At 41.3% G+C, this 9,246-nt stretch overlaps 1 pseudogene; it reads right to left on the reverse strand.

The window, feature by feature from the left end:
- Positions 1-2,200: 2,200 nt before the first annotated feature.
- LOC137987010 (neuronal acetylcholine receptor subunit alpha-9-like) lies at positions 2,201-8,129 on the reverse strand (annotated as a pseudogene).
- Between the last annotated feature and the right edge of the window lie 1,117 nt (positions 8,130-9,246).

Genomic DNA, 9,246 nt, shown 5'->3' on the forward strand with positions numbered 1-9,246 from the left:
CGTTGTCGTTGACGACCGTCGTACGTAGATCTTAAGGCCCGCCACTACCGGCAGCAGTGTAAATCGCGACAAACCACCGAACCAACGAACCCACGAACCCATTCTAAGTTCTTTCAGTATCATTCGAGCGTACAAACATTAGCTTCCAGCTCGCATATACGTCATTCGACGCAACGTGTTTTACACAATTCTGCTCAAGTGAGCACGTTTTTTAAGGACAATATCTATACTTTTTGTTCATTTTTGAATTTTCCGTATTGTTTAATTATTTTATGGGATTGTTCGCTTCATAGTGGCGGGTAATCATACTTTATATTCGGTATAACCCTACCAATTGTGCCTTGAAAGTGGGCAGTGTCTTCGCGCGTTCAGACCGACTCTTTGCCGCCTTGCGTCGTGCAGTCCTCCGCAACAAGTACCAATTTTTGTCTGTTATTTTTATCATTAACTTAGTAGGCTGATTCAGTGGGTCCACTGGAATAAACCCTGGTTATCATATGCTTATATCACTTGGAGAAACTTGGATTTTTTGTCCAAGTGAAGTAACCAGTGACATTCAAGAAAAGGCACCGTTGTTTCCACGCCAGGATCAACCTTAGCCTGGGGCATACATAAAGACCTGCGCGCGCCGCGCCGTCTTGAATTTAGTGACTTTTTCAACGGCCAAAAAGGGTACAAGACAAGACCTTTATTTACCCTTAGAATGATATACAAGAAAGAAATTTATAGGTATTGACTTTGACTAAAGAAATATAAATTTAAACCAAGTCTGAAAAAAGAACTCCATAGTTATTTTGGGAAGCCAATACGGAAGTGGACTTCATATTTTCCGCAAAAAGAATTCCAGACTTTGGTCCCTGAAAATGAATATGCTCAATATTCCCTAGTTGGTTTATGCTTCGAAGCTGATGTGATTGAGTGTCTGCAGCTCTTGCATTATAACTATGACTATTTCCTACTGAAAAGTAAACAGACGTAACAAAGTAGAAAAGCAATTTATTCCACCAAAAATTATCTCGCATGTCACCTGTATTGTGAAAAATAAACATAATAAACTGCAATGTATAGTCTTTTAACTAGATCAGAGAACTTAATATTTAATAATCTCAAACAGTAGGAGTTGATCTGTTCATTAAATCTGTTAAAGGTAAGGATTCTTATTGATTTTTTCTGCAACACACATTAAGTCTGAAGAGTGCTGTGGTACGTGGTACCCCATACGATCCTAAAGCACAACAAGGAAAACCAATTGTTAAGTATAGTAACGCAGACAGGTACAAGGCCTTAAGTGTAGTTACGCAGATTAGAGGCACTCAACGGTATTCTCTTATTACACAGAAAGTGTTTATTGAATCATTGGGTCGGTTTTCTTTGGAAAGCTAAGCGGAAAAAGTACATTGATTCAGTGCTAATACATCAAGACGATCTATGCAAAACGGTGTACGAAAAACGTTTGCCACTTCTCATAAGACAAACTTCTAGAACTGATTTTGTCTCTCCCAAAGACCAGATGGCCCTTTTCTGTGAACCAAAATACGTGTATGCATGCACTAAGCTTCTCAAAAACCGAAAGGGTCATATTTCTTCAGCCTACAGACTAATTCAGGTGACATCCCCAGTTAAGGGAATGTCAGCTTTTGTAATCTCTCCCGAGGAAGTGCTACCGCCCCTATGGGTGCCCAGGTAACATACAGTCAGGTCGAAGTCGCTGAACCTCGAGACAATTTTTATAGTAAATAGGATATCACTTGAGAAATAGGTAGCTTGATTCGCAGCCTTACAGGAGGATGTGTACACCTATGGTAGGAAAAAATCACTAGGAAAAACTACCAGAAACAATCGTAATTCTCATTCTCACTGAATTGTAAATAAAATTGGGTTCATTTCTTGAGGTTTATCGCCCTTTTTTTAAACTTTAAAAAAAAATACAAAATAAGTACAAAAACACTGTGTACGAAAACCTTGTTACCATGTACGGTGAATTTTTCAAAGATTATTAATTTTGTATTGTCAAGACCTTGGCAAAATCCTTCTTTGAACAACACCCGCGCATCTCGCGTTAAAACCATTAACAGTAGTTTGTCGTTGTGTGAAAACCTTGGTGTGATATGACGGCACCAAAACGCTTCGTTAACTCACCAATTTGAGCGCTATATTCACCCGGTTCGTTAAATAGCCAGCTAGTGATCAAGGAACGTACCCTGGCGGCCTGGGATGGAAAAAAAGGCCAACACTGTTACTCAAAACACAGCGATACCAAACAGCCACAGAGAAAACTTATCCATGGACCATGCGGGCAAGTCGGCCATTCCTCTTTGTGATTTATTAAGTCTGTCGTCACAGACTGACGTTCTCACTTCGACCAGAGTGTCGACTCGGTCGAGAAGTGTCTCTCCCCGCTGAAGAATAGGATCTTGGAGGTTCATCCTGTTGATTCCACGAGATTTATGAATTGTTCCAGCGATGGAGGAAGAAAGCTGTTTGTTGGCGAATTTATGTGCCTTTTTTGCGTAATGTACTATCGTAAGGCTGATTTGTTGGCTGTGTCCAGTCGCAACGCGAAAGTTGTTTCTAATGGATGCAATGTTCTACCACTGTTTGCAAAGCGGCTCCAAAGTCGTCTGCAAAAAGTCATCTTTCGGCCGCTACCTTTCCGAAGATTTGAGTGCTCTTGGATTCGTTTCAGATTACTCCATGTATAATTCCGAAAGAAGTTTCCAAGATGACCGAGGACGTATTCCGGAACACACGAAAGGCATCTCGCAGACATCGGAGTGGTAGTATTTTAAATCTAACAAGTCCACACCAGGCCGACAGCCATCTCGACCATGGCTGTCATGTAGAATTTTGCAATGAGCGGCACAACATCTGAAGATGCGAGAACTAGTCTCCGCCACGACTAAACTGGAAAACAGTCATGGCCAGGAGGATGGTTATAGTGAGGGAAATACGTTCACCTAGAAAAAAGACCCCAAGATAATAGGAGATGTAAGGACATAAAAAGAATGCAAAGTTGCAAACATTATGCTTTAGGAAAGGTTTAGGACCTAAGGTTAGCATTTTTGTATAGGTTTGGGTTGTTTCAGTTTTGTTGTTTACAGGACCCTCACGCCCAGGGGCACTTCGAGATTTCCCGATCTTAATAGTCACCTTTTTGCAGATACGGCGGCCATTTTGATTTCTATTGTTTCAAATAGCTCTTATGGGATGCCCAGGGGGCACATACATATTTAATTTGCCCCTGAGCATCCAATAATGTCTTTCAAAACAGTAGAAATTAAAATGGCCGCCGCATCTGCAAAAGTCTTTTCTGCCAATCGGAATTACATCAAGCGGAACCTTTAACTACCATACTTGGCCTTGGAGTATGTTCCATTTCATGGGTCGATTTACTTATAGAACGCCTCCCTGGGAGAGAGGAAGACCTTAGACAGCAATGGACAAGAACAAAGTTGCTGACCAACGGTTTTCGTTAAAACAATGGTTTGCTGGGGGTGCTCAGTCTCGCCGGCAGGTTGTGGTCATTATTATTTCCGGTTTTCCTTGGAAGATTCAGCACGCCACGGTTGTTAAAAGCCAATCAAAACCTTTTCCTAAACATTAATTTTTCTCGGGACAGGGTTTACTCAAGGCATTAGTGGAGATACAGGCTTCTTGTCGTCGATATCTTTGTAATCGTCGTCGTCATCGTCGTCGTCGTCGACGTCGTCGACCTAGCCGCCATCGTCGTCGACGTCCTTGTCGCCTTCGTCAATCATCAATCGGTGTCATAATAATTATCATAATCACGGCTTTTATAAAGTTCTAGCAAAAGGAAAATTATCTAACCTGACTCAGCCGGGAGAACGAAAGACACATTTATCAATACGGGGATATATGACCAGCGGTAATATTAAGGTCATCATGTAGAAAAGAGATCGTCGGCGGATGATGATGGACAAACGTCACATCCGAGGAAAGGCTCTTCACCGCAAAACTATTCCAATACACTTCGTTTGGCAGGAACACCCACAAGATTCCCACTCAAGCACTGTTAGTGTAGCTATCGGAGCGTCAAGCGGAATCACTCTAATTTACTACATCAACGCGAAATTCCGTCATAAGTCCATTGAACCGAAATTTAATTTACAGTACTGAGTGTCGAATGGGAAATATTTGATATCGATGCGGACATTTGCTCTTGAAAGTCACCGGTTGCAAGCCATACGTTTTTGCCCGTATGATGCCGAACGACTCTGAAGGTTCAGCCGATCCAAATTGCCGCCAAAACTTTAATGTCGTCATCGGCACTAGAACCAAATATCAGTAAACGTGATAGTTTAAGCCCACTTTGTTTGTGAAAAAAATTAAATTAAGCAACACTTGGAACTGCAATGCTTTGGTCCACAAGAACAGAAGTGCACCGAGATACTGAGATAAATAACTGGCAATCCTCTTTAATAATCATAAGGTCGTAACATTTGAGGATTGCAAACAGCTTGCCATTGACAAACTAAAAGTGTTCGGTAGGGGATCCCGGGGCCAGCTTCTCGAAAACTTTTTGGGCCAGAAAATCTATTTAAACAAATGCCATCCAATTGATTTGAGTGCAAGTATAACAAAAAGCAAAACGATTGTAGAGTGTGATGACTGAAAGCCTCTTCATCCGTACAGGGGCTATGTCACGCAAAATGCACTGTAATTGAATGACACCCAAAATGCCCAAAGCGTAGAATGGCACATGGTAATAACCACTTAAAATTGTAAAAAACATAAAAGAAATACTTCCAAAAGGAATGGATGGATGGACACCTCTGCACACGATTGAAAAGTGGTGGCATTTGGGTAATCTTGAAAAAAGTCGGCCCGACGTTTTTCAAGTTTTACGGCAAGTCGGCTGGTATAATTTAAAAGGTAAAAAAGAATTCCACCATACCATTTTTGAGTTTTAAACTCGTGGATTAACTAAAGATTTTCCCTGAAAACCCTAAAATAACGTGACATACACCTTTACGATACGGAGGAAAGTTGTGACAACCCGAGGGAAGGCCCGGAAAGTGTCGAGATCTTTCGAGACCTACTAGAATAGGGACCACTGAATACAAAAGACTCGTTAGTACTTAGAGAGGGACATGGACTGGTGCCAATCCAATGCCTTTACCATTGGATTCTCGTCTCCCTCTTCAGATAAAAAAAAAAGCATGACAAAACAAATCGCTAACGCATGAATGAATGATACGAACGTGGCTACTGAACTTGAGAGTACTTTACAATCTTGGTTGATCACGCAAACCAACGCCGGTAAACAATTAGGAAATTGGTGTGTGCAACGGCATTCAACATCCAACAACATAGAAAACGCAACTGATTGAAGTCCCCGCGATTCAAAAAGATCTTAAGTCCGACAAAAAATTAAAAACAATATATTTTTTAGGTCATCGCCCAGGCCATACAAAAGAGGCTTGTGAGAAAGAGAGGGCGCGAGAGGAGAGAGAGCTAGAGGTGGATGGGGGAAGGAGGGGAAGAAGGGGAGGGGGGAGAGGGAGACTTACTTTTGGGCACCGCAACTTGGAAGGCAAGAATTTCTCGGACATAGGTGAGTTTTCAGGCCTGATTAATGTATCAGATTATTTATCAATGACTACTGGAGCGTACTCGAACAAAGTCCGAATGCTTCTTGTCTCTAAAGACACAAATTTCTTTGAATAAGGAATCGCGTTTGCATCTTGGAACACATACCAGAAAAACGATCGAATAAGAGTTAACAAATTCATCTCTAGGCTACCTTGGAACGCTTAGTTTGAGACATCGACAATATAAACGATTTTTTTAGGAGCGGTTTGCAAATGAGTGTCCGTTTAAAACCAAAACCAAAGTAATTACTTTGGCCAATCAAAAAGGACGGAGACAATCCAGTAAACCAATGAACAACTCGAAAAGTCATTGCACTTAGCCGACACAAAGCGCGGGAAAAACGTGCCCGCCCGAGCCACGATTGGTTTTGGTTTCACTTCTGACTTGTTGAAAAAGTGGCGCGAGGATGAAATTTGAACCAATCACTGAGTGAAGTAATGTAAAACCAAAGTTACATTCGCTAATTGCTTTCGACACTCAATATGAAAACCGCTCTATAACTCATTTTATAATTTAACTATTGTCTGCAGTTGAAAATATTAACGCGCTTACTGCTAATAGAGAACGACGCCGGGAAGCCAAACCTTCCTTGGTGATACATTGATTTGCTTCTAATCCTTCCAACTTGCTGCTACCCACTTAAGTAGGTGGATTATGCACTATCTGGACCGTAAAAGAACAATTAAATCACAAAACTGAACATCAGTTTCTTGTATAACTGTGCGCCGTTTTCAGACGGATCTCGTTTATTGCTACGATATCTCGGCCCAGCGGCCCGTTTCTCAAAAGTGCCGAAAGCTTTTAGGGCCCGAAAAGCCATTTGTGAACTGGACAACCGATTGTAGGAAGGAAAGTCGATCTTTTAACATGTTTTCAACGGTAACAAAAGCCAAACTGACTGCAAAGTTTGACGCTTCTTACATCCTCTCCGTTCATGAGAAAAAGAGGAACTGGGACACCCAAAAATGGCCCGTAAAAGTTTCGGGACTTTCCAGAAAAACAGGACCCAGTGCAGGATGGCACGCAAAGAGGAAAAAGGCATAGTTAATGCTTAAAATTATCAACCGGTACGTCTCGTGATATTATCATATATTAAATAAATACAGAAATGGATAAAGCTCTTTATCGCTAAAACCTCTATGAAGATGGAGATAACCTTCAAGAAAAAGTGAGCAGCGTGGCCGAAAGGTCATGGGTTCTAGTCCTGTTGTTCCGGCCACAAACTGGGGTTGCTCATGAGTCATGAGCTATTTCCAGTTTATTTCCTCGGCTGCTTGTGTGGTCTGCCTCCCGTCATTTCAGCATTCTTCAAAATTAGCGAATAGTAGGTCCATAATCAAAATAACTGGTGTCTAAGTACCACCAGAAACCCATAAGGGTTTGAAAAGTGTAACGCGCGTTCACAGCTTTCCGACTATTCAGTGCGAACTGATAGGTTGAATGTTTCAGTGGTAAGTACCATATTTGGGAAACATCATCGCCTCTTGTTGTTCCAAATATGGTACTTAGCAAATGGAATATTCAGAAGCCTTGTTTTCCCAGCACACAAGGGGCCGTTTACACGTTTCAACCCTTATGGGTTTGGTACCCCACCATATATACTTACTTTTGTGAGAAAGAGAAACACAAGTGACAATTCAAGACTGAGGACCGGTCAACGTTCAGTGAGTCTTACCTGCCTTACCCAAGCACTTGATATCAGCAAAATTTTTTTGATTCTTTTCGTCCTATTGGCAGAAAACAAGGGGAATCAAAAAAGGTTTTAGGACAGTTTCAATGGACTGCCAAAAAAGCCTTAGAATATAAAAGTTCTGGCCTTAATCTCCGAAGACAAAGAAAAGCAAATCGACTGTTTTCTTCCACCCCATTCCCTTCCGCGGTTGAGTCGTTCCAGCCCGCAACTCCTCTAGCGCTCCAAAACAATAATTCCACTGATGTTAAGGGAGCTCCACACGACATGAAGTATCACGTGAGGATTTGGTCGCTAAGTAACCGCCGCGCATGCTCACCAAAGTGAGTTTTCGACCCATGGCAGAGGTCTCTATCTTCCCGTATTCGTCAGCCCAACTCTGTTAGCAAGGGAAGGTTAGTACTCGTGCCAAGTATGAATAATATAGCTGTTACATTTTCAAAGATTTCTTGACTTGTGATACATCTTTCCAGTGGAACCTCTCATCAAGTTTACAGCAACGCTGAAACTCTTCCCAAAGCCGCGGCGAGAATCGCCAGTAAAAATCGCGGCACAAATTGCTCTTGGCTTACACGGACAATTATTTGAAGTGCAACTTGAGTGCCGCAACAATTGCATCGAGTTGCTGCGTGAAATTCGCCTGTGTAAACGAGACTTCAGTCCCAGTGGAAACTCTCTTACCACGTCAACAATCTGGTTAAGTGTTAATCCAAGCGTAACGAAATACAGCATCAGAATCATTGACCACAGGCCGCTCGTTCAAATCGTAAATCGGATTGGAAAAGCTGTTTCAGCAGGGCTCGCTCGTGTTTACTTCCCTTGCAGCCTGAAGAGATACAGGAAATGGTTAGTTAACTCTAACGGCCTTTATCATTCGAATTTGATTAAAATTAAGCTAAACATCAAGACGAAAAGATAGGTGAAAATAGGATAAAAACACGTTTCGATGTATCAATGACATCATTTTCAAGTGACGTAGAATAACCTTAGACCGACTAGTTTATTCGAGTGAAGATGAAATTAACATCTGCAGAGGTGTACTAACACATGAGCATGTGGAGTTTGTGCGATGACGCTATCCGCGTGAGGACTATTTTTACTTGTCAATGAACACGCTTAACATGGCCTACGTGGAAAATAAGTGCGGCACTGAGTGTGTTAACTCAAACTGAACACCCTTCACTCGTAAACGAAAAAGAAGAAACTGATCCTCGCACGTATCTGGACACTTTAAACAAACAGGCACCGGAAAAAGATTTAAAAATCACTATTCATTGGATGGCGCAATTGGTTTCGCTAATAATATCCACTTTCCTTTGTCTTTGTCCGCTAAACCTCTCTTTCAAGGCTGACTTTAATATATCGACACGTGGCCTTTTGGTAAAATCTTACTCGTGGGGTAAAAGGCCATTCCGAGTTCATGTCTGCCTCCGCTCAAAGCGCGTCTACGTGCAAAGTTTTTGTGATGGTTAATTAGTTCTACTCTAAATATGAATGAAAACTAATTTTCATGAAACAAAAACTTCGCACTTAGACTCGCTTTGAAGAGGATGGCCGACATGAACTCGGCAATGGCCTATTGATATGTTGGAAATCCCAGAAACCCCTAGTACGAGAATGGGATCAAACAAAAAAAATTACCTTAGGCAGCGACAAAAAGTTAAACGAAGAAAAAAAGCTGGTATATTGATCGATCATATTTCGAGGAAATTGAAATCGTAAAATTAAAGAAATACCTGAAAAGGTACACTGTGATCGCCCAGTTTTTTTATTTATTACGAGTGCAATTAAAAGTTCAGTTGGACTCTAAATAATAATGAAAACCCAAGTGATAACCACGATATTTGAATAATGAAAGTTCTTCTTCTTCTGGATAAACGAAAAATACAAGTATATAATATCCCTGTTGGAAACTTTTTTGTACGAAGAACCCAGCGATTTGT

Source organism: Montipora foliosa, unplaced genomic scaffold (assembly GCF_036669935.1).
Source record: "Montipora foliosa isolate CH-2021 unplaced genomic scaffold, ASM3666993v2 scaffold_304, whole genome shotgun sequence".
Taxonomy (NCBI): domain Eukaryota; kingdom Metazoa; phylum Cnidaria; class Anthozoa; order Scleractinia; family Acroporidae; genus Montipora; species Montipora foliosa.